The sequence below is a fragment of the Dermacentor silvarum genome, unplaced genomic scaffold, assembly GCF_013339745.2.
Source record: "Dermacentor silvarum isolate Dsil-2018 unplaced genomic scaffold, BIME_Dsil_1.4 Seq896, whole genome shotgun sequence".
Lineage (NCBI taxonomy): Eukaryota > Metazoa > Arthropoda > Arachnida > Ixodida > Ixodidae > Dermacentor > Dermacentor silvarum.
In genome coordinates, this window is record NW_023606940.1 from 10,805 (window position 1) to 32,024 (window position 21,220).

A 21,220-nucleotide genomic window follows, 5' to 3' on the forward strand; every position below is an offset into this window, starting at 1 on the left:
ATGTGCACATGCTGTAAAATTGAAACACCAGGTGGAGTAGCAAACACCAATGCTTGATGTGGCATTTGTCGGGCTTGTGTGTCGGCACATTTTCCATACAACAATATACTCTAGGACAGCATGCTAGCACTACAAAGCACCCATCTTTTATGTTAGGTATAAATTACTGCAAGCTCTTTAAAGATGGTCACAAGAGAAATGCTGGCTTTAATTCAAAACTAAAGGTGAAGGAAGCTGTGCAAATGTATTGAGAAATTATGCAATATGTGCCGTTTACTCAGTTCAGGTAACGTCCAAACGTGCCATAAGGCCTTGATAGCTGAAACCTGAGTAACAACTGGTAATGCAATTAAAGAATCTTGTTACACCTCTAAAAATGAGGCAGTGAAATGAAATTAGTGTCACAATTCCTTTTTGTTAGGACTTCGTTTGGGTTGAATATACTGATTGTAACAACACAAAGTGGAGGGGGTGATGCACATTAGAGAAATACTAGTCTATTTTTATATTCCACCTTCTCTACATTCAAAGTGCAGTAAAGTTACCATGGAAAGCTACAGTGAAGCCATTGGTTGAGTCTGTATGGTGGCAATCACCAACCTAACTGCTTGGGTTTATAGTGCCTTACTTGTACATACCTATTTAAGCGTTGAGCTATTTGAACATTGATTAAGGTAACCAACATATGAACAAGTAGTTTACTGAGTAAATTACGTGGGGAAGGGCAGAAAGATAGGACAGAGCACAGGGGGTGTATTCTGCAAGTGTCAACCAAATGGACATAACCATTTCAACTGCTGCTTAAGTTCTGATTGGCTGGGCTGGGGCACACGTGAGAGGGAGACAGGTGCCCCAGTCAATCAACGTTTCAGCAAGAGATGAAATGGATGTGTCCACTAGATCAATACTTTCAGAACACCCCCCCCCCCCGCAGTTCTGTCTGTGACCAACATGCCTGGTATGGCACCCTTGCTTTCAATATCCGTCTTTATCAGCTAAAGTGGGAAAGAGCCACGTTTGTGCATGAAACGTTTTCCTGAGGTTGTCTGCCTTGAAGCCCATGGTGGTAATCACAGGAAACAGGGCGGATCCAGAGTAGCACCAAAGGAGAAGCCTTTATCAAGACAAATATGGAGGGGGGTTACTGCATGCTCAAATTTGTGAGCTCACAAGTTTGCCAAGGCCGCGTCGTGTCGGTAGTTGATGAAGACTACATGAGAGAGAGAGAGAGATAAATGAGATGCGAAAGGCAGGGAGGTTAACCGGAAGGTAACTATCCATTAACATGGTTAATGAATAACCACATAGGCTAAAATTATTTAGGTACTGTTTATGAGGACTACATATTTGCTGGAAATCTCTGAAAATAATTGTGCAAGCGCAGAATAACACCCTCCACTAGTGGTGACGTCCTTGAAGGAATGAATATGTATCAGTTGTACCTGTGTGGTGAATAAAGTTACATAAAAAAAACTTGGCAATAGAAACTAAATTCAGAGTAGTACTCCAAATACATTGCCTCTTCTTTAGGACTAGATGAATGCAATTAATTATAATAATCAATTGAAAATCGAATGCCAACCACAAAAAAATGTTATAAATGTTTTAGCTCCTACCTGAGAGCCATGATTGTGAACAAAGCTCCAGTTTAACCATCTCTAATTTTTCATTTTCATGATTTGTGTTTAAACTACTTACCATGCCTCTTTCGACCAGACCAGACGAGCTTTCGTCAAACTCTTCACTACTTCAATGCAAATAATTAGAGGTTGGCAAATGTAAATTTTTTCTAATGGGAATAGTACGTGTCGAATAGTCGAATACAGATGAATACATTTACAGCAGGCTTATTTATCTTGATATAATTAAGCACCGTGCTTGTACTGACTACAAAAAAATGTGGTTGATCCCTCTTATATAGGAATCGGTATAGAACACGAAAGTGAAACGTGTCTTCACAGAAGTAGTGTAGTGTTTATTGCACATTGATATATAATGTCTATTGGTGTTTTGTGGCTAAAGCGCTCTTAGGCGTTGATGCACCCACGCTGACGCCTGGTGGCACGTCTCCTCCATCACGACTACCAACGTCGATGACCATGAGCAACCGTCGTGCATATGGAAGCTGCACTACGCTGCACACGCTAGCACAACGCGAAAGACGAAGCACGTAACTGACACACTAATACAACGCGCAAGACAAAGCACGTAACTGAATCGTCACCGAGTCAAATCAGCGCGTACAGCGCGTCGTAATTGCAGCCTCCGCGATCAACTTAAGAAACATTTTCAGAGCTAATTGCGGAGGCCACGCTCCGCTGTGCTGAGTACGGTGAACGCCACCTAGGTGGCGTTGGTAGTGCTTCTTGATGCCAGCGTCCCTTCGAATGCTGGCATCGAGGCGTCGTAGTATAGTGCCTAGAATATACTTACTAGTGTGCCGACCGCGGGCTTTCCGGTGGCACGGAGAATGATGCCTTCCAACGGCGGCCACCAGACGGCGATAGCCGTACGGACCGTGCTATGCCGAGCGGCGTCTCTAGCCAACGCGCGCGTGTGCGACAGACGCCAATGGGCTGCCCCAGCCCGTTTCGCTTTGCGGAACGTTGGTTGAGGTGCAAAGTGTAATCGAAAGAATATGATTTCGTTTCACTTACAAACGATCGTACGCACAGTTATCATTATAACGCTACACGCTACCGGGTGTTCCTGCGAAAAATACCACTAAATAAATACGTGGTTTCCGAAGAAGTGTAACTTTTTTCCACAGTAAACTATTATATGCGAGACAGGTACACAAATGCTAAATTCACACCAAGTTGTATTGTATCTAATTACCATAAATTAAATTAATTACCATAAATGACGGTAAATAAACAGGGCACATTTTCATGGGCGAAACACCGTCGACTAATTTTGAACGAGCGCTCAATGTAGCAATTATTAAAGTGTTTCTCACAAGCGACAGCCGCCAGAGTTAGCCTTCTATCTGCCCTCTTATATTCTTCTCCCACTCGGCAAAACGTTCTGGCCAGTCAGCAGGCGCGCTGAATAATGAGACTTGCTCGTTGTTTGAGCGGTATCCAGTTGTACAATATGGGACAAAACGGGTGCTGTCTTTACGCCTCGTTTTCTGCGACATCTCGGTTCCGTCCGTGAACAGACACAAGTGCGAACCACGCGCTCAGAAAAGAAACCCAGCAATGACATGCGGAGGCACCACATGCTACTTGCTCGAAAGCTACAACGCGCCGCAACCGACTGCGCTTACGAACGCGCATTCAAAGTGCATCCGAAGCGCAAGCGACGCGCGATGCGCCGCTCGGTTAGCACGGTCCCAAACAGTGTCGCCGTCTGGTGGCCTCCGGCGGAAGGCATCACCGGCGGTGCCAGCGTCTCCCATTAGAAACGCCCGGCGGTCGGCACACTAGTAAGTATATTCTAGGCACTATAGTCGTAGTGCTGAGACCACGGAAGCGTTCACTGTCGGTGCGCGTTAGTGTCATAATGCAGTACTTCTCTTTTCTGCTCGTAGGCGGCGGCACCGCCCCGAGCAAGAGCGCGGGTACACGGAGGAGTGTTAGATATATAAGGCGCGTCTGTGTAGCTCTCTGCAAATGCGTTTGTGGCGCAATGGGTTAAACGCTCGGCGATCTATCGTCGCGGACCGAGAGGTCGTGGGTTCGATTTCCAAATTTTGCATGTTTGTGGAACTTTTTCTTCTGGTTTCTTTCTTTGTATTATGTTCGTGTACATTGTAAGCTGACGTATTTCCGTGACGGAAATACGTCACTGAAGTCTTGGTGGACCCCGGCATAAAACACTTTCGTGTTAAAAAAAGAAAAATACTGCTAACTATCAGGGAAGATTAGGATTACTTTTAAACACAAGTTCACTAATTGTGATTTAAAAAACTGCACAAACACCTCTCGAAATCTTTAGAGCCTGGTGGCAAACAAGAGTTCTAAGAATAAATAGCTGCTGTATGACTAGCTGTAAAAAAGTACTAAATAAATGGTTGTGGCAGAAAAAAAAACGGAAGACAAAAGCTGCAGAAGGACTATTTTGCTGTAAAGACATGTAAAAGGACAGGTTGCAAGAAAAGAATCACTGGTTATAAAAAATTTACATGCTCAGACTGTGAATAAAAATAAATGATAGGCTATAATCAAAAATCAGGAGTTGTCATGTAGCCTTCCATCATGAAACCAAAAACACAGTTTGCATTACCAATTTTGTTTCTGCATTGCTTCGAAAACTTTTGTTGTTTCACTTGTGATAATTTGGGATACTTTGTTAGCAGATGGTGAACAGTAACAACTTTAACAGTCGGTTACTGCGAAGTATTTGGCTAGTTTTATTTAATCAAAAATGCTGAATAGTTGATTATTTTAGAATACGAATAGTTAGCATGTAACGTTCGATTCATATCCAAAACTTCAAATATTCTTCCACCCCTACACATAATACTTCCTTTACCAGTGGTCATGCCAAAGCCCCCCCCCTCCCCCCTCCTTAATATGTACTCGGCATCCACCTCTACAATCCTGAGGCATACTGACATTATGCCGTGTGGCAACCCAAGCAAATAAAAAAAATCCTGAGGCATGATTAGATTTGCATTGTGTGGTAAGTACCAGTCTGCAATAGTTTGGATCTGTCGGCTGTGCTGAGTAATTGTACATCACATACTTGTAACAGTCAAGTAGTGCTTCTCAAGAATTGTGGTCGAACTGCACACACTAAAACATAAGCTGGGATACTCAAAAGACAAGTACGTGTTTTGCTTGCCAATCAACGTTTCGTGTGCTCATTTATGTTAGGTGTGCTGTTAAACGAATATTGTAATTTGCTAATGCAAAGAAAAAACAAGCCAGTATCTCTTGCTTTATAAATATATGCACTGAACCAAGAAAGTAATTAACGAAGAACATCAGAAATAAACACAAATATGTGTGCACTTACCGGCATAAAATAATTCTCAATGCAATATTTCATTGAGGCATGCAACTTGAATTAAAGCCAGGTCACAGGCTTTCCAAAGCATTCCCTAACTTGTATGTGTTGCTCAGCAACATTCAAGAAGCTTTCACCAGGTTGATTTTTCTTTTGAATAACTTAATAGTAAATGAAAGGGAAGCCATGAGGGTAAGTCATAGAGAAGACGGATACCTAGGTTCAATGATAAACTAAAACACCAAAATGGAACTATTAGGCAGTCCAGAGGATCAGCAAAACTGACATAGATTGGACAACTGGAAAGATGCATCATGGTGTATGTTTATGTTATACAGGTCCCAGTCAAGTTGAAAGATTTTTACTTTCTAATAAACTTATACGACAATACATGGCCAGCAATACTGTTTAGGGAACTGAAACAATTTTAATAAAGTCATCTAGAAGTCAGGACAGAGAAGGGACTGAAGTGAGGATGCTAAAGTGGATGAAGTGGAAGCAGAATGTGAAGATACGTCTTAAAAATGACATCCAACACACGCATAAAGGTGGCAAAGATTGGACTCAGTGTTCAAGAAGAAGTTGAATATGACAATTTATTAGAATACATACATGAGAGGGCAGCAGCAATACAGCCGAGATAACTGTCATGCAAGAGGAAAGGATGCTAGTCTAAACATTAACAGTTGATCAGAAAATGATTAAGCATGGGTGCAGGCTTATGTAGAATTCCGTATGGTATGCACGATGTGAGAGTTGAATCTCATAAAGAACCGTGGCCTTACACGCCTCAAATATAAAATGATGTGGGCTAAGATGAGTGTATAATCAAGGATAGCATCAAGAGGGGGCCTCCTCCAAAAAAGATAACAAGAGGGAGAGAGATTTTCGACGTAACAGATACAAGTCATACGTATCACAATTAACTCCAACATGTCTCGGGGAAGACACAAACTGAACCTACCAATGGTGTAGGCAAAATGGTGTGTGTATATATATATATATATATATATATATATATATATATATATACATATATACACACACATACGTACATACATACATGCATACACACATACATACATGCATACATATATTCCGGTGTGATAGGCGTAAAGTACTATATTTTTTCATACTGTGTTACCCTTTGAACTTGGGCCATTGCTGTTTTAATATAGCAGTTGCCAACTGGCAGATAAAACGTAAATCTGCGCAACTAAGTCTACGACTAGAATATAATAATATAGCTATTTGCTGCTTGTAATTAATAACCACCTCTTTCTTTTTGCACGCAAATACTACGCTGATATTCCCGAAAGAGCATCATACAGTAGCTTATTTGTGTTTGTTAAATAGGGTACAAAAATGCTTTACTCAAATATGCATAATATATTTGTTTGTATGATTGATTAGTTGGTGAACTTGTCGATGAGGACTTTATATTTACTGTTGCAGCAAGATACTGGCAATGTTACATGACTGAAATGTTGCGATCTCACTCAGTATGTACATGGCCCCTTCATACATGACTGACGGCGCACTGTCAATAAATGTGTCGAAGTCAGATAATTTTATTCCATGGAGCTGGATAATCTCTTTAAAGGATGCAGAGAAGACAGGAATACCCTTTGTTGCATTGTTTAGGGAGTCCTTGTTTAATACGGAGTGATAAAATTTTGGCCTGATGTACAGTCAGTATAATGCCACATTTTTTCATAAAAGATTTACATTACTGGCCCAAACCACATGAACAAGTTAATTACTAGCTGCAGGCATAACAAGAATTAAGAAAAAACTGCTACTTCACCATAGCTGACACAACACAGCATTGAACATGTGCGGAAAAGTGCCTTTGTGTGGTCCCTTTAGTAAAGCTGTCATGTGTATAGCAGTACTCTGCAGCCTGATTGAATGAACTGGAGTAACACTGGGTAAACAGCATCAATTGACCCGAGCTCAGTTTCTGTATTTGTATTTTTCTTGCCGCTATATTGGACAGAATTGACAAAAAGAATTTGCACCCACAAATGATGTGGGCACCATGACTCAAGGAGCTCTACAAAATATATATACACAGTCAAATATTGATTAAATTAAATTTTCTGTTCTCTACAAGGGTGGCAATGTAGGCTTGTTGGTTGATCATTATGGAATGGCATGTAGTGTACTGCAGCAAAAGCAAGGATACCATAAGCAACGAAACACAGACATAAGCACCTAATTATGTCTGTGTTCCGTTTCTTCTCGTATCCTTGTTTTCACTGCGCTACACTACATGCCACTCGATACTCTAGCTGTCACATTCATGAGCACTGGAAACCTAGTATCAACTAACGTCTTGCCTGATTTACGATAATTAAAAAGCAAAATATGTGTATAGTAGGTCTAATTGAATTCTGGTGATTTTAGCATCATTGACGTATATAGCTTTTAAGAATGTTTAATTATTTCTCCCATGAAGGCAGAGTGCATGCTGAACTGCTACAATTAGTGCGAATGTAGGCAAAAAAGACATACTTTTGGCTCTGGCATACATTTTATACTATGTTGCATGATCTAATCAAGTTGTTTCGATTTAACGAAGTTCTTGATTTAACAAAATTATAAAACGTCAGATATATACCAATAAAATTCATTAACTAGACTTACTGTACTTTATAACCAAAGTATCCAATCAAAGCAGCTACAGCTGCCGCGGTTGCGATAAGCAATTTCTTATAAGCAATTTGCATTAAACAGCGCGCGCAGACGAAGCGCGAACGTACGTGAGCTCTACATAAACACGCCATCGTCGTTATTCTGTTGCGATGATTGATGCGAAAGCATCGAATAGCCCATTGAGCGAAAAAGCCGGCATCTGTCGTCTCGGCGAAACGGCATCTAAATTGTCATTGGCGGGGGATGCCACGTCACAAACGCGCCTCGACGGGGTAGAGCGGGCCCAACGAAAGGGAACACTTGCTGCTCGCTGGGGCCTCAGGTATTGCGGGAGAGGAGAGGGCGTCGCCTCAACGCCACGTCATCCTCCCTCTCACAAGTGAGCGCGCGGTCCGTATCTCTCTCTTTCTCAAGCCCACTTGGCTTAGCTGCTGCGCGCGCCGGCCGGCCGGCCTTGGTGACCGCTGCTACTTCCTCGGTCTGTCGACATGCAGGACGTTGGTGGCATATGGCATTGGCATCGCAAGCTGTTGCTGCTGCTTGCTGGCTCGGGCAGCACATACCACTATGGTACATTACTCACAGTGCAAAATTCGAAGAACTGCTCACCGACATTCAATTGGACATGTCCTCGGACGCGTCATCGTTCACCGTCACCGATTACTGTCTTCACACTGTGGTGGGCATTGTGTTGTCATTTAGAATTCATCGTAATATCACCCCTTTGACACGGCCTTCACGCTGTGTCGTAGATCACGCAGTCGTCGTCACGCATGCAGCCGTCATCCCATGGTCATTATGCCTCAGTCGTCGTGACTCAAGAATTGTGATCCCATCGTCAATCATACGATCGTTGTCACACTGGCATAATCATACTGTAGTCGGCATTCGACAGGTCAATCACCCTGATCAGCATTGCCTCTAAGGTTCTAGAACAGAATGCATGTGGTGACGTACCGCAGTAGTATCGTAGGAGACACTCGGGCAGAGCAATTGCTGGCCTTGATCACCAGGCCAAGCCTCCCTGCTGCTACGACCCACCACTACATCACTTATTTCAAGCTCCACAGTAATCCTTAACTGAGTAACATAATGGTTTCTGCAGCAAATGTCAGCATAATTGCCATAAGGACCTTCTCTCTCATGCAAAACACAACTATTGTCATGTTCACTAACTTGATTTCCACTCTTGAAATTGGTTCTTGCGTTGAATGTATCCTTTTAGCTTTCGAACGTCTGATACATTGTGCCACTGACTCCTTCTCCTGAAGTTAAGTGAAATTAATATTGATTGATTGCAATTACTAAAATGCACTGAATGCTTACTTCGTGACCAAGTACAATTTGTATATGTTTACAACTCCAATTCACAAATCTGTCTTTTGTAACTTCTGGCATGCCATTAGGCTGAGTGTTTAGGTGCTTCATTTTTCTTATTTAAGACCTCCCACTACTGCTACACATGATACATATGATAGTACTGTACTGCTACGCATCATAGCTTTACTAAAGGGACCGCACAAAGGCACTTTTTCGCACATGTTCAATGCTGTGTTGTGTCAGCTATGGTTAAGTAGCAGTTCTTCCTTAATTCTTGTTATGCCTGCAGCTAGTAATTAACTTGTTCATGTGGTTTGGGCCCGTAATTTAAATCTTTTATGAAAAAATGTGGCATTATACTGACTGTACATCAAGCCAAAATTTTATTACTCCGAATTAAACAAGGACTCCCTAAACAATGCAACAAAGGATATTCCTGTCTTCTCTGCATCCTTTAAAGAGATTATCCAGCTCCTTGGAATAAGATTATCTGACTTCGACACATTTATTGACAGTGCGCCGTCAGTCATGTATGAAGGGGCCATGTACATACTGAGTGAGATCGCAACATTTCAGTCATGTAACATTGCCAGTATCTTGCTGCAACAGTAAATATAAAGTCCTCATCGACAAGTTCACTAACTAATCAATCATACAAACAAATATATTATGCAGATTTGAGTAAAGCATTTTTGTGCCCTATTTAACAAACACAAATAAGCTACTGTTTGATGCTCTTTCGGGAATATCAGCGTACTATTTGCATGCAAAAAGAAAGAGGTGGTTATTAATTACAAGCAGCAAATGGCTATATTATTATATTCCAGTCGTAGACTTAGTTTCGCAGATTTACGTTTCATCTGCCAGTTGGCAACTGCTATATTAAAACAGCAATGGCCCAAGTTCAAAGGGTAACACAGTATGAAAAAAATATAGTACTTTAAGCCTATCACACCGGAATATATGTATGTGTGTATCTATGTATGTATGTATGTATGTATGTATGTATGCATGTATGTATTAATATGTGTATATATATTATATATATATACACACACACACCATTTTGCCTACACCATTGGCAGATTGAGTTTGTGTCTTCCCCGAGACATGTTGGAGTTAATTGTGATACGTATGACTTGTATCTGTTACGTCGAAAATCTCTCTCCCTCTTGTTCTCTTTTTTGTAGGAGGCCCCCTCTTGATGCTATCTTTAATTATACACTCATCTTAGCCCACATCATTTTATATTTGAGGTGTGTAAGGCCACGGTTCTTTATGAGATTCAACTCTCACATCGTGCATACCATACGGAATTCTACATAAGCCTGCACCCATGCTTAATCATTTTCTGATCAACTGTTAATGTTTAGACTAGCATCCTTTCCTCTTGCATGACAGTTATCTCGGCTGTATTGCTGCTGCCCTCTCATGTATGTATTCTAATAAATTGTCATATTCAACTTCTTCTTGAACATTGAGTCCAATCTTTGCCACCTTTATGCGTGTGTTGGATGTCATTTTTTAAGACGTATCTTCACATTCTGCTTCCACTTCATCCACTTTAGCATCCTCACTTCAGTCCCTTCTCTGTCCTGACTTCTAGATGACTTTATTAAAATTGTTTCAGTTCCCTAAACAGTATTGCTGGCCATGTATTGTCGTATAAGTTTATTAGAAAGTAAAAATCTTTCAACTTGACTGGGACCTGTATAACATAAATATACACCATGATGCATCTTTCCAGTTTTTCCAATCTATGTCAGTTTTGCTGATCCTCTGGACTGCCTAATAGTTCCATTTTGGTGTTTTAGTTTATCATTGAACCTAGGTATCCGTCTTCTCTATGACTTACCCTCATGGCTTCCCTTTCATTTACTATTAAGTTATTCAAAAGAAAAATCAACCTGGTGAAAGCTTCTTGAATGTTGCTGAGCAACACATACAAGTTAGGGAATGCTTTGGAAAGCCTGTGACCTGGCTTTAATTCAAGTTGCATGCCTCAATGAAATATTGCATTGAGAATTATTTTATGCCGGTAAGGGCACACATATTTGTGTTTATTTCTGATGTTCTTCTTTGTTAATTACTTTCTTGGTTCAGTGCATATATTTATAAAGCAAGAGATACTGGCTTGTTTTTTCTTTGCATTAGCAAATTACAATATTCGTTTAACAGCACACCTAACATAAATGAGCACACTAAACGTTGATTGGCAAGCAAAACACGTACTTGTCTTTTGAATATCCCAGCTTATGTTTTAGTGTGTGCAGTTCGAACACGATTCTTGAGAAGCACTACTTGACTGTTACAAGTATGTGATGTACAATTACTCAGCACAGCCGACAGATCCAAACTATTGCAGACTGGTACTTACCACACAATGCAAATCTAATCATGCCTCAGGATTTTTTTTATTTGCTTGGGTTGCCACACGGCATAATGTCAGTATGCCTCAGGATTGTAGAGGTGGATGCCGAGTACATATTAAGGAGGGGGGAGGGGGGGGGGCTTTGGCATGAACACTGGTAAAGGAAGTATTATTTGTAGGGGTGGAAGAATATTTGAAGTTTTGGATATGAATCGAACGTTACATGCTAACTATTCGTATTCTAAAATAATCAACTATTCAGCATTTTTGATTAAATAAAACTAGCCAAATACTTCGCAGTAACCGACTGTTAAAGTTGTTACTGTTCACCATCTGCTAACAAAGTATCCCAAATTATCACAAGTGAAACAACAAAAGTTTTCGAAGCAATGCAGAAACAAAATTGGTAATGCAAACTGTGTTTTTGGTTTCATGATGGAAGGCTACATGACAACTCCTGATTTTTCATTATAGCCTATCATTTACTTTTATTCACAGTCTGAGCATGTAAATTTTTTATAACCAGTGATTTTTTTCTTGCAACCTGTCCTTTTACATGTCTTTACAGCAAAATAGTCCTTCTGCAGCTTTTGTCTTCCGTTTTTTTTTCTGCCACAACCATTTATTTAGTACTTTTTTACAGCTAGTCATACAGCAGCTATTTATTCTTAGAACTCTTGTTTGCCACCAGGCTCTAAAGATTTTGAGAGGTGTTTGTGCAGTTTTTTAAATCACAATTAGTGAACTTGTGTTTAAAAGTAATCCTAATCTTCCCTGATAGTTAGCAGTATTTTTCTTTTTTTTGTAGTCAGTACAAGCACGGTGCTTAATTATATCAAGATAAATAAGCCTGCTGTAAATGTATTCATCTGTATTCGACTATTCGACACTTACTATTCCCATTAGAAAAAATTACATTTGCCAACCTCTAATTATTTGCATTGAAGTAGTGAAGAGTTTGACGAAAGCTCGTCTGGTCTGGTCGAGAAGAGGCATGGTAAGTAGTTTAAACACAAATCATGAAAATGAAAAATTAGAGATGGTTCAACTGGAGCTTTGTTCACAATCATGGCTCTCAGGTAGGAGCTAAAACATTTATAACATTTTTTTTGTGGTTGGCATTCGATTTTCAATTGATTATTATAATTAATTGCATTCATCTAGTCCTAAAGAAGAGGCAATGTATTTGGAGTACTACTCTGAATTTAGTTTCTATTGCCAAGTTTTTTTATGTAACCTTATTCACCACACAGGTACAACTGATACATATTCATTCCTTCAAGGACGTCACCACTAGTGGAGGGTGTTATTCTGCGCTTGCACAATTATTTTCAGAGATTTCCAGCAAATATGTAGTCCTCCTAAACAGTACCTAAATAATTTTAGCCTATGTGGTTATTCATTAACCATGTTAATGGATAGTTACCTTCCGGTTAACCTCCCTGCCTTCGCATCTCATTTATCTCTCTCTCTCTCATGTAGTCTTCATCAACTACCGACACGACGCGGCCTTGGCAAACTTGTGAGCTCACAAATTTGAGCATGCAGTAACCCCCCTCCATATTTGTCTTGATAAAGGCTTCTCCTTTGGTGCTACTCTGGATCCGCCCTCTTTCCTGTGATTACCACGATGGGCTTCAAGGCAGACAACCTCAGGAAAACGTTTCATGTACAAACGTGGCTCTTACCCACTTTTGCTGATAAAGACGGATATTGAAAGCAAGGGTGCCATACCAGGCATGTTGGTCACAGACAGAACTGCGGGGGGGGGGGGGTGTTCTGAAAGTATTCATCTAGTGGATACATCCATTTCATCTGTTGCTGAAACGTTGATTGACTGGGGCACTTGTCTCCCTCTCACGTGTGCCCCAGCCCAGCCAATCAGAACTTAAGCAGCAGTTGAAATGGTTATGTCCATTTGGTTGACACTTGCAGAATACACCCCCTGTGCTCTGTCCTATCATTCTGCCCTTCCCCATGTAATTTACTCAGTAAACTACTTGTTCATATGTTGGTTACCTTAATCAATGTTCAAAGAGCTCAACGCTTAAATAGGTATGTACAAGTAAGGCACTATAAACCCAAAGCAGTTAGGTTGGTGATTGCCACCATACAGACTCAACCAATGGCTTCACTGTAGCTTTCCATGGTAACTTTACTGCACTTTGAATGTAGAGAAGGAGGAATATAAAAATAGACTAGCATTTCTCTAATGTGCATCACCCCCTCCACTTTGTGTTGTTACAATCAGTATATTCAACCCAAACGAAGTCCTAACAAAAAGGAATTGTGACACTAATTTCATTTCACTGCCTCATTTTTAGAGGTGTAACAAGATTCTTTAATTGCCATTACCAGTTGTTACTCAGGTTTCAGCTATCAAGGCCTTATGGCACGTTTGGACGTTACCTGAACTGAGTAAACGGCACAGATTGCATAATTTCTAAATACATTTGCACAGCTTCCTTCACCTTTAGTTTTGAATTAAAGCCAGCATTTCTCTTGTGACCATCTTTAAAGAGCTTGCAGTTTTTTATACCTAACATAAAAGATGGCTGCTTTGTAGTGCTAGCATGCTGTCCTAGAGTATATTGTTGTATGGAAAATGTGCCGACACACAAGCCCGACAAATGCCACATCAAGCATTGGTGTTTGCTACTCCACCTGGTGTTTCAATTTTACAGCATGTGCACATTTTACCTGTGCACCAGTAAAAAGGGTCCAAAGCTCTTCCTGAAAACTCTCACAAGCACTTATCACAATCAATTCCCCATATAAGTGGTTTTGCTGAAGAGAACACAGGGATACAAGCATAATTAGACACTGAGGAATCTGGGTAGGAACACTTTATTTTCAGCACACATGTTTTTTTTGATGAACTGCTTCTATACTGGTGAAATCTGTGCTTTTAATAAAAGTACACCATGCTGCTTCACCACTCCATGCCAACTGCAAGTATCCTGTACCAGGAAGTCAAACCAAGACGTGGGATGTTCAGTCTGTCAAAAATAAAAACGAGTTTGAAACGTTGACGTGTAAAAAGTAAAGCACACTCAAGAAAAACAGCACAAGAACAAATCCAACGAATCAGAATTACATTTGAGAGCAAACATATAGTTTCTATGGCACAGTGAAGGAACCTTATTCCTCGGACGTTTTTTTTTGTTGTTGTTGTTGTTTTGAGAAAAGATGAAAGTGCACGTGTTCTATCCCATTTTGTGTATCTTTCACCTTTTCACACACAAAAAGATGTTACCTTAATGTGCTCAACTGTCTTTTCATATCCATTTCTCTGCTCTCACACCATAATACCTACAGTTAAAGGTTGTAGTAATGCTTAGCTTGAATGAACCAACACCAACTATGAGCACTGTGCTACTAAACATGGCAATGTAAGTCAAGTTCAAGCACAGCACATTCATGTGCTATATACGTGTGCTCTTGATTGTAGGTAAGATAAATAAAAGGAAGGCATGTTAATAAGAATGGTCCTTGATGTGCTATGCAGAAGTGCTCTCCTATTTGGACAGAAGTTAAGCGCAACCGCAATGAACAAGAAGACAACTTATACAGCATTTCAAATCTAGGGACTCGATGTGCTGGACATTTTTCTGAATTCATGGTAAAAAATCTAGATGCTAAAGACGACACATATATAAACAGGTCTCTGCTCAAACTGGTAATGCTATGTGTAGCTTAGTTTTACAAAATGTGCCCTACCACTGGTCTCTCAAGCTGAGGCTGCAGTCCAGTTGCAACTGCAAATCACTCAATTATGTCTAGGGCACACTTGAGCAATGCAGACAAAAATTACTGCACCACTGAGAATGTAGTAGAGGCTTCAACAAAGCAGCTGACAGCCTGCATGGACTGGTGCAAGAGAAGCGCGTTTTGGGTCTAGGTGTGCACAGCTTGCAGTTGCTTCATGGACGCTATTTAATATATTTACATATTTCACTTACTTGTTGGTTTCAGACAAGAAATATAATGTATTTTGTATCCTTTCCACTGGTAAATACTCAAACCCAGGATACAACAGGTCTGTATCTGGCATCTGATTTCTTCTCAGAAAACTACCCCTCTAAAAAAATTTCACAGGTACTTAACCCCAACCTCTCTTGAGTAGAGCCTGTTTTTTTAACATGACAAGGCCACTAATTACACAGTGACTCCTTGCGATGTGATGCACGTAAGCACTTTAAAAGGAAAGAAAAATTTAATAGCAGTATGACAGGTACAGAACAAAGCAAAGTGCCTGTTTTCACCCACGTATTCAATGTTTGCTTGTCTACCGGCGTTTACCCTACAAAAATGCAACAGGCGAAGCTGACTGCACTGTTTAAATCAGGGGACAGAAATGACATGTCAAATTATCGGCCGGTGTCAGTGCTCGCTGTCATTTCAAAAGGCTTAGAGAATGTTATCTGTAAAAGAGTTGTGTCATCACCAACAGCCAACAAAAGTTGTCGAAACGTCATCCTGGCGCAAAAAATGAGCTTTGTTGAGACTAGAACGTTGAGACTGGTAGGATTCGTCGCTGGCTGAAACCCTACACTCCCGATTCGCGTGACCCCTACCCACTATCGGTATGCTTCACCGCAATACACAAACTGCGGTGATATAACAGTGGTCGAACAGGCTGGTGCAAACGTTTCGACAAGAGAGCTTGCCTTAACCAGCTTTTCTTGGCAGTTTTCATATATGTGAGTACACCTGCCAATACACTTATTACGCTCCTGGGCGCGCGTAATGTGATGGGCGAAGGCGAGTGCGCGCGTACATAGTTAAGGAACATATACATGTCCCGTGATAGCGGCCCCTTTCACTTTTGGTATGCTTCACTGCAATAATTTTTCGGTAAGCTTCACCGCGTAACACGTCTACTGCGGCAAAGCTGACTTTAGAAAGCCGATTCATTAAACGCATCTTACGAGGCAGGTCCGCTTATCACGCTTGGCAACGTTTGAACACCACACTTACTGCATTAATTTCTTTAGTTATTTTAATTGTATTGTCATCGTGATCCTGCAGCCCGCAGTAGCAGGCTGATACTGCGTCATAATCGTTCCAACTGCATCAGGACAGCGTGTAGCTGGTAAGCGTGCATGCAACAGGCACGGCGGCATTGGCTGTTGTTGGGAAACTTCCGAGACGCTCTTTCGCGCAGTTTTGTTCGATAGTGTGTGTGACTGCATTAATATGAGTCTGCTGTTGTTACAATGTGGCGACGTCGAGAAAAACCCTGGGCCCCCAAAACCTCAAAAATCAAGCCAAGATGTCGTTGCTTCTAATAGTGTTAATGAGCTTCAGTCCGAAGAAATTAGTACTGTCCTACAAATGCTAAAAGACATAAAGAAAACAACAGGTGAGCTTGCCAAAGGCCAGACTGAGTTAAAAAAGGACGTGAAGGACGTCAAAACAAGCCAACAAGCTATTGAAAGCAAGCTAACTGACATATACCGCCGCCTCGAATCACTCGAAAGAAAATCGGAAACGCTTGACAATGTCTCTAGTGATTTGGTTAAAGTTCAACAGTCAGCGGAAAGCTTGGAAAAACAGCAGGTCACCCTAATGGCGCGTCTAGATGATCTGGAGGACAGGTCAAGGCGTAACAATCTAATTTTTTATGGCATACCTGACTCCCGCGAATCATGGCTGCAGACCGAAAATAAAACAATTGCTGCCTTGTCGTCTGCGATGGAAAGTGATCTGCCACCGAACTCGGTTGAACGCGCGCATCGTATCGGGGCCTTTTCAGACGGGAAGTGCCGCCCCGTCATAATGAAATTAACGAACGTTAAGGTCAAGCAAACCATACTTTCGTCGCGCAGCAAGCTGAAAGCTAACAACATTTCTGTGTCTGAGGACTTCTCGCCCGCTACAAGACACGCTAGGAAAAAGCTTATCGAATTTGGTAAGCGCCAGCCCGATTCTCCCCCGTTTCAGATCAGATTTAATAAGCTTTTTATTGGTAGCCAATCCTTCTTGTATGACCCAACGAGTGACAGCGTCAAGCAAATTAAGCACTCACTCCCTGATGGCGCTGCCACAGGCGTCAGTTCAGGCAGTTCTTTTGCTACGTAGGAACACGCGAGGGGTAGTGGCGTTTCTTCAGCAGCACATGTCCCTGTGCTTCTTGCTAACGTAAGAAGTGTGATAAACAAGCGCGATGCACTTAACTCTATCATTGACAACTGCGGTGCCGGCATTATCGCTTTAACTGAAACGTGGTTGCACCCTCAAGTGTACGACTGTGAAATTTTAGATATATCCCGCTTTCATATCTTCCGTTGTGATCGCATGGCTAGCCATGGCGGTGGCGTACTGCTTGCCATTTCGAAATCTTTGCCTTGTCATAAGGTTAACTTTCACAGCGACCTAGAAATAGTGTGCGCCAGCGTTGACATAGGCCATAGAAAATTTATTTTCGCTGTTTGTTACCGCCCTCCCTCTTACCCGTCTTCCTTCACTGCCGAACTTCATGACGCACTAAGCACACTTTTTGTACTGCATCCAAAAGCGCCCGTTATATTAATGGGGGACTTTAACTTTCCGAATATAATTTGGAACGCCGATCCACCTGCTTGTCATCCATACTCTTCAAAGTGTAATGATTTTCTTGATCTTTGTTCTTATTTTCTTTAACTCAACTAGTATGTGAACCAACAAGGATTTCAAAGGAAACTGCCAATATCTTAGATTTGATATTGTGCTCTCATCCTGACCTTATTACGGATGTTTCATGTATACCTGGTGTAAGCGACCATCTAGCTCTTTCATATAACGTTACGTCTCCTCTGTTAAAGCCAGCTGTGAAAAATAAGTTAATATATGACTACAACAAGGCAAATGTTAATAATATAAACTTGGAACTATCTAACTTCTTTGATCTCTTCTTAAGTAACTTCGACGATCGCACGGTCGACAATAACTGGATCATATTCAGAAACAAAGTACATGAATTAACTGATAAGTTTATTCCATCGCGTATAATAGCATCGAATTCTAAGGCGCCTTGGTTTAATTCCCACCTAAAGCGGCTTTGCAATCGGAAAAAGCGCCTGTACCGCCTCGCAAAAAAAAATCCTTTGGCATCTAAGTGGGACGCTTACAAGAACGCGAACGAAGCTTACATAGCAGCTAAAAAACTCGCTAAAAGTACATTTCAAGAATGCACTTTGCCTACAATACTTACAAAAGATCCGAAAAAGTTTTGGCGCATCATAAACCCTTCCGAAGAATATACAATAACCTTAGCTGATTCTAGTGGGTCAACAATACCCGACGCTGAATGTCCCCAAATCCTGAACTCCGTATTCTGCAGTAATTTCGTTCTATGTCCTGATCCTGTGTTTCCCACCCTAGATAGCTGCAATTACCCGGCTATGGACTTTATTATGATTGAGCCATTTGGGGTAGAAAATGTAATAAAAAATCTGAAGGTGTCGTCCAGCCCTGGCCCAGACCTGGTTACCGCAAAGTTTTTGAAAATCACTTCTGTTTACTCATCCTTAATACTTTCAAAAATATTCCAGCAATCTTTGGACACCAATCAGCTCCCCGCAGACTGGAAAATTGGGAGGGTGGTTCCACTTCACAAGTCCGGCAACAAAAGCTCACCTCATAACTACCGCCCCATTTCCCTCACTAGCATTCCTTGTAAAGTACTCGAACATATCTTGTCGTCTCAATTAGTTAAGCACCTAGACGATAACTCATTCTTCACACGCGCACAGCATGGTTTCCGCAAAAGTTTTTCCTGTGAAACACAACTGCTTTCGTTCACTCACGATCTTCATCTTATTCTTGATAAAGGTTCATGCGCAGACTGTGTTTTCTTCGACTTTGCTAAGGCTTTCGACAAGGTATGTCACAAACTACTCATTTTTAAGCTTAGTAAACTAAATCTTGATCCTAATCTCTTTGCATGGCTAGAGAATTTTCTTCTTAATCGATCACAGTTCGTTGCATCTAATAACCACTTCTCCCCATTTAGCCCTGTTGAATCTGGCGTTCCCCAAGGATCAGTGTTAGGCCCTCTCCTTTTTTTAATTTATATTAACGACTTACCCAATGAAATTTCTTCTAACATTTATCTCTTCGCCGACGATTGCGTTATTCTTCGTGAAATTTCTGACACCGCTGATACTAACACTCTGCAAAACGACATTAACGCTGTCTGTAACTGGTGCGACTTGTGGTTAATGAAACTAAACCCATCTAAGTGCAAAACCATGCGTGTAACCCGCCGTGAACTTCCCCTTCCGACCTATTACCTTAACAATACTGCCATGGAAGCGGTTACATCTTACAGATACCTAGGTGTCCATTTAACCTCTACTCTTTCCTGGTCTTTACATATCGACAGCGTTATCAATAAAAGTAATCGCATGTTAGGTTATATCCGTCGAAACTTCTCTTCCGCTCCTTCATCATTAAAGCTAATTTTGTACAAGACGCTAATTAGAAGTAAAATGGAATATGCTTCATCAATTTGGGACCCATATGCTGAGACACTAACCCAGTCTCTCGAACGTGTTCAAAATAATGCCTCGCGTTTCATCCTAAGCAATTATAACCGTACGGCAAGCGTAACTTCTATGAAAAATATCTTGCAACTTCCACCGCTTTCTGCTCGTCGCAAATGCTTTCGCCTAGCTCTGTTTCATAAAATATACTTCCATAATTCATATCTGCGCGATAATCTTATTTCATCCCCAACGTATATATCTCCTCGCATTGATCATCATCACAAAGTTGGAGTTTTGCAGTGTCGCACCAAAGCTTGTCAAGAGTCCTTTCTTCCCAGGACGTGTGAAGAATGGAACCACCTTCCCGGCGCGTTGATTGCTATTGAAGATCACGCACAATTCCGGACATCCATAATCGACACCATCGCTTCTGGCATCTCATGTCTATGACTACGTCACTTGCTGCCTTCTTTGTTTGCCTTGTCTTGTAACTTTTTTTTTTTTACCCCACTCCCCTCTGTAATACCTTGTGGTCTTGAGGGTATAATAAATGAATGAATGAATGAATGAATGCCATTTGTCTTATTAAAAAGAATGCAGGTGATGATTAAATAAAATGCAGCAAAGCTGTAGAAAAGCAGTAGCAAAGCTGTTCGACCATCTCGCGCAAAAACACGATCTGGCGGAACAGCTCACCATGCCAGGATTTTCTTGCGTCCTCGTTTTTTCACGCATCATTCACTGAACCACACTACTGGATGGTTCTGTACACGTACTAACGATCCTGACGGAGGATCAGCTTTATAGCTTTATATGGGATGCCATGGCCCATTCCACGGGCCGGCTGCAATTTGACGCGGCCACGAGGCAAAATATGCGCGCAAGATAACTAACGGCAACACATCAAGCAGCTGACAGCCCCAACCTTTTATTAGATGCATATAGAGTGGTAAAATGGATTACTTACTCTGTAAGAAGGCACGGAATACGGACCGCTTCACAACGCGACCGGTCCCGAAAAACAGCCGCCATGAAAATAAACGGACGTGACATCATGGGTTATAGCGGACGTGACGTCATGGGTTGCAGCAAACGTTTTGGGCACCTTTTGTTTGATGCGACCGGGTCGCACCACTGGCGGCCGCTAGATGAAGGTCGAGTGGGCCGAACGGCGCTCTCCCGCTGAGGCGCCGCGTGTGGAAAAATTATGCGAGGGCGCTGCGAGCGAACTGGATTGGGGCGGAGACGCGCTCCGCGGCATATTCAACGTACTTTCGCTGCGGGCGCCGAGGCCGATTGCGTATAGTACGCTCTTAAAATAGTGCTTTATTTTAACTGCAAATTTATGTTTACACCATCTTGCTAAACATATATATTTGAGGCATTGATTATACAACCTGTCGTCTTCGGTTTTGCTGTCGTTGTCAAGCGCGTCGTCTGCTAG

General features: G+C 41.5%; 1 long non-coding RNA gene across 1 annotated transcript; it reads right to left on the minus strand.

Annotated features, from left to right (window-relative positions):
- Positions 1-14,138: 14,138 nt before the first annotated feature.
- LOC125942018 (uncharacterized) lies at positions 14,139-20,818 on the minus strand. Its single transcript, XR_007464739.1, has 2 exons — positions 20,744-20,818; positions 14,139-14,304 (listed from the first exon to the last, which is right to left on the minus strand). It is a non-coding gene; the product is annotated as an uncharacterized LOC125942018 (long non-coding RNA).
- Between the last annotated feature and the right edge of the window lie 402 nt (positions 20,819-21,220).